Below are 15,840 nucleotides of genomic sequence, written 5' to 3'. Positions count from 1 at the left end.
TAGAACCCTCTGTGCCTTTCCATCAAAAGTTTTCCCAAGCCTCAGTGGGTTCCCTCCTATCATAGAGTCATACAGCCTTGCCCTTCATTGCTGTATGAACTGCAGATCTCTGGCTCCTTTTCCTCCCATCGCCTAAGGCAGTGGTTCTCAGCCTTCCTAATGCTGTGACCCTTTAATACAGTTCCTCATGTTGGGGTGAACCCCAACCATAAAATTATTTTCGTTGCTACTTCATAGCTGTAATTTTGCTACTGTTATGAAGTGTACTGTAAGCCTCGGTATGCAGGAAATCTGATATGGGACCCCCAGAGAGGTCGAGACCCACAGGCTGAGAACTCCTAAGGCTTTCTCCCAGTTTTCTATCTCTCTAGCTTCCTCTGTTCCTTCTTCCTCACCTGTGCCCTGGACCGGGCACTTAGCTGGGTCCTCTGTCTCTATCAGTTACCATTCAATGTCCTTCTTGAATTAAACCTTGTCTAAAATAAAGTCCCTCTGTTGCTGTTTCCTATGGCTTTCACAGGAGGTTCCTTGCCACTCTACATTCCCTGACTGTGTCTGTATCCTCTATCTTAGGGTCTCCTCTTCCTTCTCTGATAGTAGCTTCTGGAGTACAGGGCCTTTTCTCCACAGTCCCATCATAGGACTGGGTTGGCACATAAGTATGGAAGGCCATGCTCTTCTAGACACTGCATATCCTCACACATCGTGTGATGGAGAGGACCCTGGAACTGGAGACATCCCACCAGTTTGATGTCCAATGTACCAGTAACTGTGAGAGCATCTATCTATCTATGGAATGAGACTATCTCTGAACTCACCTGTCAGGAGACTGAGGAAAGATGAGGGGAGAGCATGAGGGACTTTGAGAGAATACCAGGGAATGACTGTACAGGAACACTGAGGGGAGGGGTCAGTAATGCTACCTGGCTAGCAGTGCCCAGCCTCAGGACACAGGGCCATGGCCCACACAGCTTTACCAATCTAGAGGACTGGGTCTGTCCACCAGGAATTCTAATTGAATTGTTCTCACTAGATAGTATCTAGCTTGAATTGCTGTTCCCAGTTTAAACTGTCACCAAATACCTGGGCTCTCAGAAGGCAGGAGATACCCTGGAAGGAACCAGGGAGTGCAGAGCTTATATGTGCATAGGAATTCCACTTAGCTAGTAACAGGAGGGCAGAAGGGCCACATCCTCATTCTGCCTATCTTCAAAAACCTTGTTTGTCACCTTGGCTGGAAATAGCTCCTCTGAAAACCTCAGAGTTTGATTTTGTGTCAAAGTTTGACTTTTTAAGTGGCCTTCCTTAGCTGGTGGGCACCCTCATTGGTGGCCAGGACTTCTGGGAACAGTTGGGAATTTGTCCCCTTTGTGAAGACAGCTGGGACTGAAGCATAGAGGTTAACCCCAGCCTGGATTCTATGATATGCCTAGGATAGAACGCTTTTTTTAATTTCAAAAATTGGAAAAAAGAAAAAGAGTAGGCTATTGGTGATCTTGCCAGCGTTGCACTGGTAAAGGACCATCTGTGCATTTTTGAGTGACCATGCTTTTAAACTTGTGTATCTTCATCCATTATAGATGATCTGACTTGCCCACAATTAAAAACTGCTCAAAAGTATTTTTAATCCATTTTGTTGGCATATGCCTATAAGTCCAGTACTAAGGATGCAGAGAGAAGTGGATCTTGAGTTGGAAGTCAGCCTGGGCTGCATATTGAGATGCTGTCTCATTAAAACAAATAAACTATTCCTTTAAACTTTTATCTTATCATCCTGACTTTCTCTCCCCTCCCTCCACCGTGACCTCTGCCTGGAACAGACAGTGCCAGAAGCAGTGGGGACTGCAGGATGCATACTCAGCACACCGTGAAGCAAAAGGTTGCCACAGCACTCACTCCTTCATTCCTAGAAGCGCTTATTGGCAGCCACACCATGCATTATCCCGCATCTGCTATCCAGATAGCTCCGGCCAGTGCTCTGTTCTTAATGAGATTTCCTGCAGGGAGACCAGCAACCAAACACACTGTGAGAACATGTGAAGGATGCAGCAAGAATTTACCCAAAGTGCTGTGGGGGAGCCCGCTTTGCAAGTATTTCTGAAGCAGCTTCTATAACACCGGGTACCACGAGAAGCACTGGCAACACTGCAGTCACCTTATAAAAAGAATTCCCAGCCCAGAGCTCACATTAGAAACAGAAGTTCCATGGCAGCCTGGAGACCATGCTGCTTGCTTCTGGAGCCTCCGATCTAGGCCACTCCGAAGCTCGTCTGTTACAGCTGCCAATCAGTATTTTGCCTCTAACTTATAAGCAAGCTGGATGGGAGAGGGTGGAGATATTTAAGCCTCATTCAGAGAGCCGAAGCTTGCCTTCCCACCCATGTAAGACCGAAGCAGCCTAGCAACCCTCGTGGGCCCTTCCTTTGATTTGTAGCAACTCATTTAGATAAAAGCATCTGGATTGTAAGGTAGCAGCAAAAAAAAAAAAAAAAAAAATCATTAAAAGCATATCTCTGCTTTTACAAAGTAAACTAGTAACAGCACAGAGGTAGCAATTAACCCACCCCCGCCCCTTCCCTGGGCACCCAGGCAGATGCTGACCATGGAAATAAAATCAGAATTCAGAGAGAGTCTTCAGAAGGCCTCTTCTGGAGCTCAGTGCTCAGGGATGTGCGTGCATGAGGCAGCCCAGGCAGGCGCTGGAGCCCCGCCCTCCCATTAGCACATAGAGTGGTACCCTGCCTCTCCATCCCAGAATAAATAGTGTGATTATTTATTTAACACCAGTTCTGAGGCTTTCTAACATGCATTTGGAGTGCTCTGCCATCTTGCATAGGCACGCGCGTAGGTGCAGCTGCTGACGCATTTGGATCCAATGAGAGAAAACTGCTTCGTGCCAGCCAGCCTCTGATGACTTTGCTCCCATCCTGATTCCTGGGCTAATGTACTCCTTGGAGCACTTTGTCCTCTTCAACCTTAATGTCTCATCTTTTCTAGCATAGTGCTTCTAGTGAAGTCCTGACGCTGGGCCATCACCCAGCACTCCTTCGGCCACAGGCTTCTCTCAGTGCTGCTAAGGGCTTCCCACTGTTTCCTATGTATCCGGCGACTCACCCAGTTGCTGGCCTGCTCTAGGCATGCAAGGGTGGCCCCACAGAGCCAAGCCAGAGATCATACTTCAGGGCCTGCTGACTGACTACAGACATGCCCGCTAGTACTGAACCCTGATCCCAATCCCATCCCAGAACCCTCATGAGGGCAGAGGCTAGAACACCATCTCTGGGACACTCCCCAAGGTGTGTCATGAAGAAGACTTGGAAATATGATTCACAGTTTAGGAGTCAGGAAGATCTCCGCAAACTTTGCCGTAACCCAGGCCCTCAATATACGATCTCACTTCCAAGCCACACTTAGAAATGTTTGTTCTATCCTCACGCAGTCATCCATTCTTTCTTTCCTTCTAGACACTTTGCCAGTGAGCTGCAGAGGTTCAGAGCATAGTTGCAAGGATCAGGCTGCCTGGGTTCAAATACCAGCCCTGCCCCGCTTTGTGGTGCAGTTTATAACCCCAGCCCTCAGCTACTTCAGCCGCAAATAAGGGTTCTGAAAATGCATACTTAATGTTATAGAGTGTTGTCTGGAACAGTGCCTGAAGTGTGGCACCATGTAAGGATTTGCTGTCGGTCCAAGGGCTTCAGCAGAGCATGGGAACCTAACTCCTGTTCTCTTCACAACCAAATGCACCTTCAAACAAGGTGTCCTATCCACGGGCCTCGACTGGTCAGTCGTCCCACTGCCATGGCTTGCGGAATACATCTGTCCGCTGGTGACCTCCATACAGGAGGATCCCAGACAGCCACCATGGAAGCACATCCCTCCGCACTGATTGGGGCCCCTAGTCGCTACTTGTATCATGGGGGATTGTGGGTTCACTGTGGAAACCCAAGGGCCTGTCAGCTGGCTCTGTCCCCAGGGGTGACACCGGTTACACCCCCCATGAGAGCTTCTGGGACTCCACCACAATTAGCACTGTGGCTTTAGAAGATATGTCAGCATGTCCTTGGGGCATCTCTCATTAACAATTATGAAGTCATTATCTGGTAAATAATTCATAACCCCAGAGATGGAATAAGCTGCCAATAAACAATAATCCATTTAAATGAGGCTTGGCAAGGGTGAGGGTGTGGCCTTGAGGAAGTTCCCTCCTGAAGGGCAGTTGCCGGCTCACCTCCAATGTCATTTGCCTCTCCCTAAGAGTCCTGTTCGGGCCTGGCCTCCACTCTGAAATCACCCTCTGCTACCCACCCCAAGGCGTTACCTGCCCCTGAGCTCAGGCAAAACACAGTGTCTATGGTGAAGAAGGGCTACATGCAAGATGCTGTATTTGCCCCTGTGCCCCACGCCACACCACAGTCACCCACACACACGCAGGTACCCTGTACGTGTCAGTACTGCTGTGCTTATTACAGAGGAATAACTTTGCGCTGGGGTGAGTTGCCAAGTCACTTGCCACAGTCATTTTATCAGAACCTTGGGCCTGGAATCCAGGTTCCTATGACATGAGAGCTGTCACGATAGACCTGTGAGTCTCACTCTGTCATCACTTGCCTAACCCTAGTCTCTGTGTGACCCATGACTCCCCAGTGCAACAGGGAGCATGGGAGGCCCATGTCCTGCTCTAGCCCCCCGGCTTGGCTGGACTCTAGAGGTACCTGCATAGACTAACCTGACTGGTTGCATAAGTATGTAGTTCAGCATCTTAGTAGCATTTGGAGACCAAACCATGGGGACCAGGGAGGCGGCAGGAGGGGATTTCTTCAGGGCACTAATCCCAAATGTCCATCTTCTAACAGGCTTGTTGGTTTTTGCCCACTAGGGTAGAAGCTGTAGGCTCTGGATGTGCTCAGAGCCACAAGTCTCCGTACTGTGTACCTTAGTTCTGGCTGTACGTTGGTGATTAGGACCAGGTTAGCTCTATGGAAAGTGCCCTCTCCTGCCTGATCCACCTTCCTATCCACAGAGTTGGCTCCACCCTCTATCTGCAGGGCCCCCTCAGAGACCCACCAGAGGGCCTCAGGGTTCCAACCTCACTGCTAAGAGAGCCCATTCTTCCTTCTCCAGATGGTGCTGCAACAGACAGGGTCACACCAAGGCCTGGACTCATGAGACATTCTTATCAGGCTTCTCAAGCAACTGGAGTTTGAGCTGCTTGCTCCGAAGAACAGGGCGGGGTGGTGGTCATGCAGTTGTCACACCTCTGGAATGCCGCACCGACCTCTGTGGCCGGGCTCTGTGGTGAAGGTGGCCACGGTGGTTTTCAGACTTGCTCATTTCTCAGTAACCACATTAACCAGCCCCAGGCGAGGCTCCTCCTGGCCTTTTAACCTCTCTTCCTGCAGCCAGCAGGTTGGTCAGACAAATTAGGGTATGGGGGCAGGTAAGTGGGTCTCTTGCTTCTTTCTAGAAGAGCTTAAGACAGCTGGAGTCCCCACTGCCACCCCCACCCTCTCACTTCCACCTTTGAAGTGTGTTGCCTGTCGGGAGGCACTGGCCCTGACTTAATGAATGGTCAGGCTACCACAGTGGCATATCCCCTGCTTGGGGCTGAGCCCCTTGCTTTCAGGATGAGAGTAAGTTGTTCCCTGGACATTGTCTGCCTCTCCATGACCAATTCAAATTGCCTGTAATTTTCCACCGTGAGTGTCCTAGAAAGGAAGCTGCTGCCTTCATTCCTGGGTCCTGAAAAGGCTAGACCCAGCCCCCAGCCAGGGAAGAGCACAAAACGCCGACGCCTCCCCCCATCTTTGCTTAGTTCTAGAAAAGAATTCGTGGGACACAGAGGGACCCATTGAGACATCATAAATCAAAATAGGAGTGAGAACAAGTGTAGGAGAGGAAATGGAGCAGAGAGTGTCACCTACGTAAAATCACATATAAAAAAATTCCACACATGGGCTACAAGCAGCCACAAACCTGCCTCCAGGCCTCCTTTGGAATAGCCTGGGATTCTGGTGGTGAATGTGAAACCATCTACCTGTTTCTTGCCATACAGAAAAGAGAGTGCATCTCCAAAAAATGTGTGCTCAGGGGCTTGCCCCAGGCTGTCTACTACTTCCTCTCCTTCTCTAGCTTGCCTGGTCCTGTGGAGGCTCAGGAACTGTCACTCTGGCCCACTAGGACAGGACCTTGTGAGCTTTGGCTTGTGGATAGGTGGACAGGGAAGGGAACTATATCACAGGCCTGGGAAAGAACCATGCTCAGCCCCAGTAGTAGGAATGAGAGAAACAGGGTTTTGTCATAAGGCAGAGAGCATGACATTTCTGTGGGATACAGCAGAGAGGATATCCTGACAGCCCCAAGGACAGATGTTCGATGGCAGCGCATCTTCTGTTCTCATCAGGGGGTTCTCTGGGCTGCTAAGTGGCATTCCTGGAGAAGCCTGCTCAGAGGCGAACTTTACCAGGCTTTACTAGTCTCCCTCCTCTTCCGTCTACAGCAAGCCCTGGGGATGGATTGTCTCTGACACTAAAGCCTCTCTGCCCAGAGATCTCCAGGGAAGGAAATTCCATCAGCTCCCAAAGACCCGTTCCAGTGGCTCCTGCAGGCTTTTCTTCTATCTGACCTAAATCTCCCTTGCTGCAATTTAAGCCCATTTTCCCTTGTTTTGTTTTGAGTGGAAATAGAGAACAGCTAGTCCCCAGATGCCTCTGAAGGCAGGGTGAATTAGAAGCCCTGCTATATCTCCTACCACACTGAAGTGTGTTCAGAATTCTGTCCTCCAGAGAGAACAGCATTCACATCAATGACAAGGTCTCATCCTGGTAGGTAGAGGTAGTATAGGGGTGAGTGTAGCAACCACTGAGGTGCCCACAAGCAACAGTATGGCTCCTGCAGGGCCAGGAAGACAGGCATATGACCAGAACAGCATTGCTAAGCGACTTGAGATGCCAGGGTGAATTGGTACTCCTTGAAAGTCTCTCCTTCTCTGGGAAGAAGAAGGGAGGAGGGGCATGAGGGTAAGATTGGGAAGAGAAGAGGGAGAAAGGCTGGGATCAGGCTCTAAAGTGGATGGATGGATGGATAGATGGATGCATGGATGCATAGGTGGATGGGTGGATGGATAGATGGATAGATGGATGGATAGATGGATAGATAGATGCATGGATGGATGGATGGATGGATGGATGGATGGGTGGATGGATGAGGAAAAAGTAAGTCTGGCTAAGCTTCAGGTCTTCCCCAGTAGGGCTGTCTAATGGAAGGGATACCAAGTTCTAGAGGAAGCAAGGAGTCACAAAGATGATTGAAGCGCCAAGAGATTTTTGTCAATTCCAGGTCCCAGGCTTCGGTTTGGTTGTACTGTGGTACTGAGGTGGGCACTTTCAACTCTGCACAGCTGACAAAGGTTCCAAGCTCTGCATACCACAGACCACTCGTGCATGCACATGTGGGAAAGGGGCGCCTCGGGCAAGGAGACCCAGTCAGGCGCATATGTTCTTTAGCAGTTTCTGCTGCCCTCCTGGCCTCCCTGCCCATTCATGTTCTGTCTTGTTTTTGTGTCTTTTTTTTTTTCTGGGAGTAAATAACCTCCTCTTCTTTGGGATAAAGATTAGCTATTTTGTAGGCTGCTGAAGCCGGTTCCTGGAAGAGCTGGGTTCATCATATGTGTGTTTGTTTGCTCTGATTGGGAAGCAGTAGAACACACGGCAGCAATGTCTAAAAAGCAACGATGATGAGTAGCCCTAAACAGCACTGGGACAGCTCCTGAGTGCAAGAGACTAATTTTTATTTTTCCTAGGCCAGTGAGATTAAAACCTTCCTCCTCTACAGGAGAAATGGAGAGAAACTGAATCTTTTTTTTCCTACATGGTTATCTTGCTTGCAAGTACTGAGATGTGAGCAAGGTCATTGGACCTTTTTTTCCATTGCTTGGTCAAAAGTACACACACACACACACACACACACACACACACACACACACTACTTGGCTTCAGTACAATAGAGGAGGGGGTGCAGTCTGCATTGATTGGATTTAAATAATGGAATTGCCATTAATATCTTCCATAAAAGATGATTGATTCTGACTTGGATTTATGGGAAGTTGGGGCTTATGAAAGTAAACAGAGTGGCAGTCGCTCAATATGAAGGCTGGTTTATGCACCAGCTCCCCTCAGGGCTGGTTAAAAGGATGGGCTCCCAGCCTAACCTCCCCTATGCCAGCAGCTGGGTCATGAGGGTCCCTGTAGGCTTTGGAAGACTGCCTAGGCTAATCCGGGAGACAGGCTGTGCTCTCACCCGCCCTCCTCCCTTACATCAGATCTGAGAGTGAAACTGACTTTGTTCCCAGGGAGAAAGCTTCCATCCCTGTTGTATGGAAGCCTATTGTCCCTGTATGGCAGAGGACCCCTAGTGGCACAGAACTTTTTCCCTACCCCCTTTATAAGCTCCCTTGCTACACAGATGGCCCAAGACCTGTGACAGCTGGGTACCTGGGCAATAGCATCTCCTGAGCTGTGTTCTTTCTAGAACTTGAGAGTTCAAGTGCACTGGCTTTTCCTGTAGGTGTTAGAAGTCAGGCACTCCTCTAGCCTGTCCTCAGCATCCCAGGGCCAGCAGCCAGATCATCACCAGTCATAGACATATGTGCCCTTTTAAGGTGTCCCTCCCCCATCATGACCTACTCTCTCTCTCTCTCTCTCTCTCTCTCTCTCTCTCTCTCTCTCTCTCTCTCATGTTCCCACTCCAAGATGGCCTTTTGCTCACACTACTACCACCACAATAAAACTCTCGTGCAAAATTTGTTGTATGGTATAATCATTGTGGTATACCTTGGCCCAAAACTACCAAGGTACTCTGCCACAAAACCCTAACAATAGGGACTGTAGTGCTGCCTGGGGACCCAGAACAAGTTTCTCTAGCTCTTTTCCTCCTTTTTGTGCAAAACCCTCCAAGAAAGGAGTAAGGGGCCCCTGAGGAGCCTTGGTGAGGGCTGGGGCTGGGAGGTTTCAGTGCATTAAGTTCTGAGTCCCAGAGTCTAAGACTGGTAACTTGCACAGGTATAAGGCTCTCTAGTGCTGGCCATCCATCTTTAATCCTTTTACTCCCTGGTGGCCTCTTTCATCCCTGCAGGTCTGGATCTCTTATCACTCTCTTCCAGCCTTCCAAGTAGTATTGATCTCCTGTCCCTCACCTATAAATTGGCAACTCCCAAGCCTGTCTCTAAGCTCCTGTCCCACATGTCTGTCCACCCTCCCTCCGCCAAAGTGGCCCTTAGGTACCATAGACGTGCTTGGACACACCTCTTTCCTGAAGCTCCCTCCTCCGCTGTGCCCCCAACTCCTAGGAATGGCGGCATCACCTACTCAAACCCATGTCATCTAGGCATGCTCTGGCCTCTCTATGTCACACGCCAGGCTCTTGGCTCTCTCTGACTTATCCCCTAAGCATCCTTCCTCTCCACTCCCTACTGCTCTTGACCTTCTCCACAGACCCTCACCAGTTCTAGCCCAAGTGACCACTGAGTTCTCCTGAGTCTATCAGCTCATCCTGCTCGCTGACCCCATCGCACCATTAGATTCCCTTATTCCCCATAGGCCAAGGCAAATACAGGCATGTGCCTCTCTCTCTGAAAGCACACCAGAGGATCGTACTCTGGTGTTTCTTGCCACCAGACCTCCCCTATGCTGTTTTCTCCATTCAGAGCTTCGCCTCTGCCATCCTGGCTAGATGGGCCTGTTCCCTCCCTTTGCACCTTTGCTCTGCAGGCCACACCTCCAGGTACAGGAGAGAAAATAAACACTCGATAGCCTCTTCCATCAGCGGTGACTAGAGCCACCAGCCTTGCCCACTCCACCCCAGAAAATAACGGCACTCACCCAGTACCAGCTGTTGGCAGCAGGTAGGTCATATGGTCTCAGCAGATAGGGCCTGATACCAGAGTTAAAGGATGCCCCTCATTTCCTAGCAACAAAGATGGAATGGTCCTGGGTTTAAAAAAAAAAAAAGAGCTGTAACAATGGGATTCCTAGAGTGAAAACTAGAGAACTAGAGAGCTCCCCTGGGGCTGTCCATGGAAATGCATATACAAGACTCTAAGGGATGTTCCAGAGTTCTGTGAATAGTGCATCCGCAACTGAAAGGCTGAGTGGCAGGGAAAGTGATGTCCCAAAGGAAGAAGTGTGCTGAGCTAGAGGCACAAACCTTTCTGCCATGCTCTTTATGGTCTTCCCATAGCCGGCCTTGCTTCTTCCCATAGCCGGCCCTCCTTTCCCATGAGCTGGTGTGAATGAGTTCTCTGTAGTGAAACCCACAGAATTCTTGTATAACCTTTACTGGTGTTTTGTTTGGTTTGGTTTGGTTTGTCTGTGGCAGAGTTGGACTGTGTAGCTCCAGCTGGCCTGGAACTCACTCTGTAGACCAGGCTGCCCTCAAACTCACAGAGGCTCACCTGCTTCCTGAGTGTTGAGAATAACCTTTTGAGTCCTCATATAACCATTTGAGTGCCTTGCGGTAACCCTGCCAAGTAGGATTGTTCCCATTTTCACAGATGAGTCAGTAGAAGTTGAAAAACATTAGATGACATGTTCAGGGTTACAGAGTAAGTGCTAAAGCCAAATGCACACCGGTCTTTGATTTGAAACAAGTGCTCCTCATTCCGCACTTAGAGGTTCGCATTCTGCATCCATCTCCCTCTTCTCAGAAGCACTGACCTTTAGTCAATGTGACTGTCCCCTTTGGTCACCACGGTCATTGGCAAAATGTAGGCACTCATATACCTGATGGGGCTTTTTCTGAAATAGCATTGGATTCTGAGGCTGCAAACAAGATTCAAGTCCAGCCTCACTTTGATGTAGTGTGTAACCTTGAGAAGTGAATTACCTCTACCCCTCTTTCTTCTGCCGTGATGGAGACAGTCCAAGATGTAATGGGACATTGGGCAAGACGATCTCCAAGGTTCTTTTCTGCCTCAGCATCTCATAGCTCAGCCACCCTGCCCTGCCCCTCCCTCCCATAGTGACAGGAAGTACTGCGCAAGTGTGGAGCTAAACTTGGAGCACTTCCCCCTTTACTGCCAGCAAAGCTCCCAGGAGGCTCCAGACCAGGGGCTTTGCTGTCTCTGCCACCTGCAGTACCCTGACTAGGCAAACCACAATTTTCACATACCCCCAATGGCAGCTTTATCTAATGAGAATGAGATGCTTACACATATTTTCATTTTTTTTAAAAAAAAATTGGCTATTAATTTGTCAGAATTATTCATATTTTACTGATGATATTTTCCATGTATCTAATCAAGGAGCTCATGAATAGAAATGAAACTATTTAAATACAGAGATGGTGTACATTGTAAGATCTTGTTTTCTCAAGCTGTTTCATAATGCAGTGAATACATTTATTTCTTCTAAAAACAGGTTTTGCAACCATCAAAAAACATTTTTGAAATCCTTGTTTAAATACGGCTCTATTCAAATATGCTAAATTAGTGTGAGCGGTAGATGCGTGCCGGTGTGTGCGCACGCATGTACGTGCCCATGTGCCACTAAGACCAAGTGCTTTGTCTTCTGGCCTTCTTGCTGGGGACTAGAGATTGTTCTCTGTTGAGAAAATTCACAGACACAATTTTGGATCAAATAGTAAGGACAGATAGATGGCAAAGTGGAGGTACAAATTAAAATTGGACTGAATAATATTCAAGATAATTATTTGTACAATGTAGACTTTTCAACTGCTCAGAATTCTAGCAGCACTTACCTACGTTGAAGGAGGGTTAGAATCATTAAACAAAGCCAGATATTAAATATACTACCGCTATCTCTCGAAACATTAGCAAGTAATGTAAAACACATGGCGTCTACTCAATGGAAAATCTGAGAATACAAATTATAATAGTTGTCTTAAAAGACCTCTGGGAAGCTTGAGCTAAATTGCTTAATTCCATTAATAACAAACTATTACTCTAGCTATTAAAGTAACATAAGGTAATAGAGATCATGTCGAGAGATTGTGCCGAGGCTCTTTCTTCACCTAGCACAAATTTATTCAGGGGCATTGATAGATTTTAATTGACTATGGCAACTGAATAGCAACAAAGGAAATTGAATGTCTTTTTGAAAAGCTCCACATTTTGTAGAAGCAAATAGCAACACCAAAATGAGGGTTTTGGGGGAGCTGGGATAGGCGGGAGAGGATGTTGAGAACATCTGTTCCAGCTGTTGCTCCGAGAAAACGCCTTCTTGTGACCCCCAAGGAGAAGCTGTATGGGAATAGGCCCGTCACAGCCAAGCATCCTTTTCAGATATAAAGCACACCAAATCGAACCTAGACCAATTTAAGCTGCTGTGAAGCATGTGGCTTGTCATGAATACAGAGTCTGGACTGAAGGGACCTTGCTGGAGACTGCCAAGCTCTCTCTAGAGAACAGTGCCTTATTCTTCCTTAAGGCTTGACAGCGGTGTGGATGACCCCTCATTATGGCCCAGTGATAGAGCGAATGACCTTAGTGGTACCCTGGGGATGTGGGGATACAGTGAATAACACCTAGTGGTAACTTGAGCTGGGGGAGGAGGGGCGGTCTAGATGCCCTCAGCTCCATCTAGACATTAGTATCTGAGGACCTTTGATTCTCCATCTCCTGGTCTTCTCCCCATATCCAACTACAGTCCTGGAGCCTTTCGTGCTTGTCTCCTGCTGGCCCATCTCCATCCTGCCTCTTGGGGAGTGGGAGTGCCTACTTCATCCCCTGGGGTTCTGGCCTCCCTCACCACAGAACCCTAACCTCAGGTTCCTGTGACTCTGGTTCTGCCTCTGGGCTACTGTTGAAAGGAAACTCGTTTTTAAAGGAAACTGGAAGTTGTCCCTTAAGAGTGGAGGAGGAATCATAGGAATCCCCTGTCACATTTTGCTTTACTGTTACTGAGGGAGGTCCAGACCATTGTTGTCACTGGTCCCAGGGCAGGCGACAGTGCTGCTGCTGAGTGTGGGGTTGTCCTCTGTTGTCTGCTGAAGTCTCTCCTTTGCTGTTGTGATCATCCTGAATGGCATCTCATGTAAAACAATAGTGTTCATCATCTCCTGCCCTGGTTGGCAGCAAGAGCCATGATATATTCTGTTGCGTCCCCTGAAACCAGAGATCTTCTCTCTCCCATTCTCCATTGGTTTCAGCCTCTCACAGGGCAATGGAAATCTTGCTACTGCACAATCTGTCCCCACCCCCTGCTGTCCCCACACTTCTAGCCAGGTGCTAGCTCTTTTTCCACTGTGTCAGAACCAGAGCTCTGGGGTGTGACACTTGGAGGCAGGCTCTGACTCGCGGACACCTACTTCATTGGCGCCGGGAGAATCGAATCCCACCATGCCTGCCTCCCTCGCATGTGTTTGAAAGCCTCCTTGGCAGGCAGGACCTCCTAATTTTTTCCACTTCTTATGATTAGCGTTGCAGACTAATCCTAGCACCAGACTCAACACCAGCTGTTCCTCGCCCCACTGCTTGTTTTACTCATAAACCCAATCCTGGAGCTGCTGCTGCTTCCCTGTGCCCAACTGCAGCCCGTCACCTATGGCGTGAGCGATCGTTCCACCTGGATGCCTTCGCTGTGCCTGCCAGGTCTTTGGGTATGGAAGGGGGCATGCTCAGTGCAAAGAGGATGTCAGCTCTCCCTATATTCTAAGCTGCACAGCTAAATGAGAACAATCTGAAAATTGTGATTTTTCTTTTTTTTTTTTTTTTACTTCCCCGCATACCACAGACAATTTCTACAAGATAAGATGTATTTGAAACAATATGGGCAACATTTAGATACATTTTCTAAATTTACAATGAGATACACAGGCAGGAGGCCATCCTACCTCTGAATTTAAGGCCCAGAACATCCTCTGGGTTGTTGAGATTGCCAGTTTTCCTCCTCTTGAATTTGGAAAGAGGCATGAAGAAACTGCTCAGCCCCCTACCCATGAGGAGGCCATGCACCAGCCCCCTTCCCAAAGGACAGCAACAAATTCTTCACCCCATACTTTAAGATGTGGGGTTCAGAGCGTCTCCCAAGCTGAAGGAAGGGCTATGTATGTTGCAATAGGAAGACCAGGACAAGGCCAGGCAGCTCTCAGTGTTGTACCTTTCTCTAGTATCTTTCCCTCTTGCCTGGCTTCCCCGGGAGCTCTGGGTAGAGGTGGCTATCTACTGGATACAGGCAAGTGGGCTGTTGCTCCTTCACCCACTCTGTGCACGGTTATATTTCTGTAAGAGTGTGTCTGATACCCACCAACCCCTACAAACCAATCAGGGAGTGTAGCAGATGGGAGTTTGGCCCTCCCACCACTCCAGCATCGAGGAGAATTGTTGATTGTCAGAAATACCATATTCCTTTCGGAAGCATGTGAAACATCCCTGTGAATTGATAAGAGGGAGTCACGTTTATATTTATTCTGTAACCATATGAGTCACGAGTTTCTCATACGGTAAAGGGAGAGAAAGAAAGAAAAAAAAAAAGCCTAAGCTGCAGCCCTTTTGAATGACTTAATGTCCAATCACAGTCACTCCTGCCCAGTGCTGTTTCTCTTGGTAGGAAATCCTGGCTCCCTTCAGGCCTTGCGTATCTTGGCTGAGTTGATTTCTTTCTTGGCAGCCGTGATCACTTGAATACAGGATGAAAGAGAGTCACCCTTTTTTCTCCCTGGCAGTCTGTCCATGTTTTACCTCTCCAACACACTGTCCATTTGGTCCACCTCCATTCCTCCTCCCCTTACTTAGTACAGAATCCCCACTGGAGGGCCAGAACAGAAATCCAGAGTTGCCTGGGACTGAGCACTGGCCTCTTCCCTTGGGCAGTACACATGGGCTTGAGTGGCCCTGAAAGCATTTGGGTGTATAGGAGGCTCCCGAGACAAGATTAGCCTTCTGTGGGCCCAGTGCGTGAAATGAATAGGGAACTTACTCCCTTTCTCTGCCAGGAGCTACAGGTGTCGTGCACACTTCACGCAGAAAAGGGACTGGCACAGAGGACTGGTGCCTTAGGGAAGGTCTCTGCACCCTGGAGTATCTTCCGCTGGGTCCTGAAAGTACACAGCCTTGAGCCCCATGGGAAAGAGGGACAATCTAAGCTGTCCCAAAAGAGTGGCTGGGCCAAGGCTGTCATGTGTGCAGAACAAGAGGTATACCTAGGCTGGGGGCAAAGTGGTAAACTCTGGAAGCCTACGCTACCATAAAGACGCTCAGTTATAGAACACCAACTGAGTAGTATTAGGGACAGATTGGACCCTTAAAAAAAAGAAAAGGAAAGAAAAAAGGAAGGCCAACTCAGGATTTCAGGCTAGTATGGTAGGACTTTTCCCCCCTCGATTTAAAGTATATAATATGTTTTGATATGCTTGTGCATAGTGAGACAGTTATTGTAGTCAAGCAAATTAATGTATAACAAATATGGGATACCTGGGCACCGTTTTGTGTATGTGATATGAGCTGAGAATCGACATCCTTAGCAGACCTGCAGTACACAATGTAGTAATTACATGCTAACACTGAGCAAGATCCTAGGAGTTCTCAACCTCACATGTTAGGTTGAAGGGGTTTGTTGTCATTCTGGATGTAAAAATCATCACCGAGATGTCCAGCGTGGTGGTTTGAGAAAGAATGGCTCCCAAAGACTCCTCTATTTGAATGCTTAGTCACCAGTGAGTGGCACTATTTGAGAGGATTGGTGTTGGGAGGCGTGGACTTGTTCAGTAGGTGTGGCCTTGCTGGAGGAAGTGTGTCGCTGAGCTTTGAGGTTCCAAAAGCCCATGGCAGGCCCAGATGTGCTCTCTCTCTCTCTTTCTCTCTCTCTCTCGCTCTCTCTCTCACTCTCT

The 15,840-nt window shown here is 48.4% G+C and overlaps 1 protein-coding gene across 5 annotated transcripts in view; it reads left to right on the top strand.

The window, feature by feature from the left end:
- Window positions 1-15,840, top strand: part of Klhl29 (kelch like family member 29) — a 294,873-nt gene that overhangs the window by 87,083 nt on the left and 191,950 nt on the right. The window lies entirely within an intron of this gene.

Source organism: Meriones unguiculatus, chromosome 1 (assembly GCF_030254825.1).
Source record: "Meriones unguiculatus strain TT.TT164.6M chromosome 1, Bangor_MerUng_6.1, whole genome shotgun sequence".
NCBI lineage: Eukaryota > Metazoa > Chordata > Mammalia > Rodentia > Muridae > Meriones > Meriones unguiculatus.
This window is presented reverse-complemented; position numbering and strand designations above follow the sequence as displayed.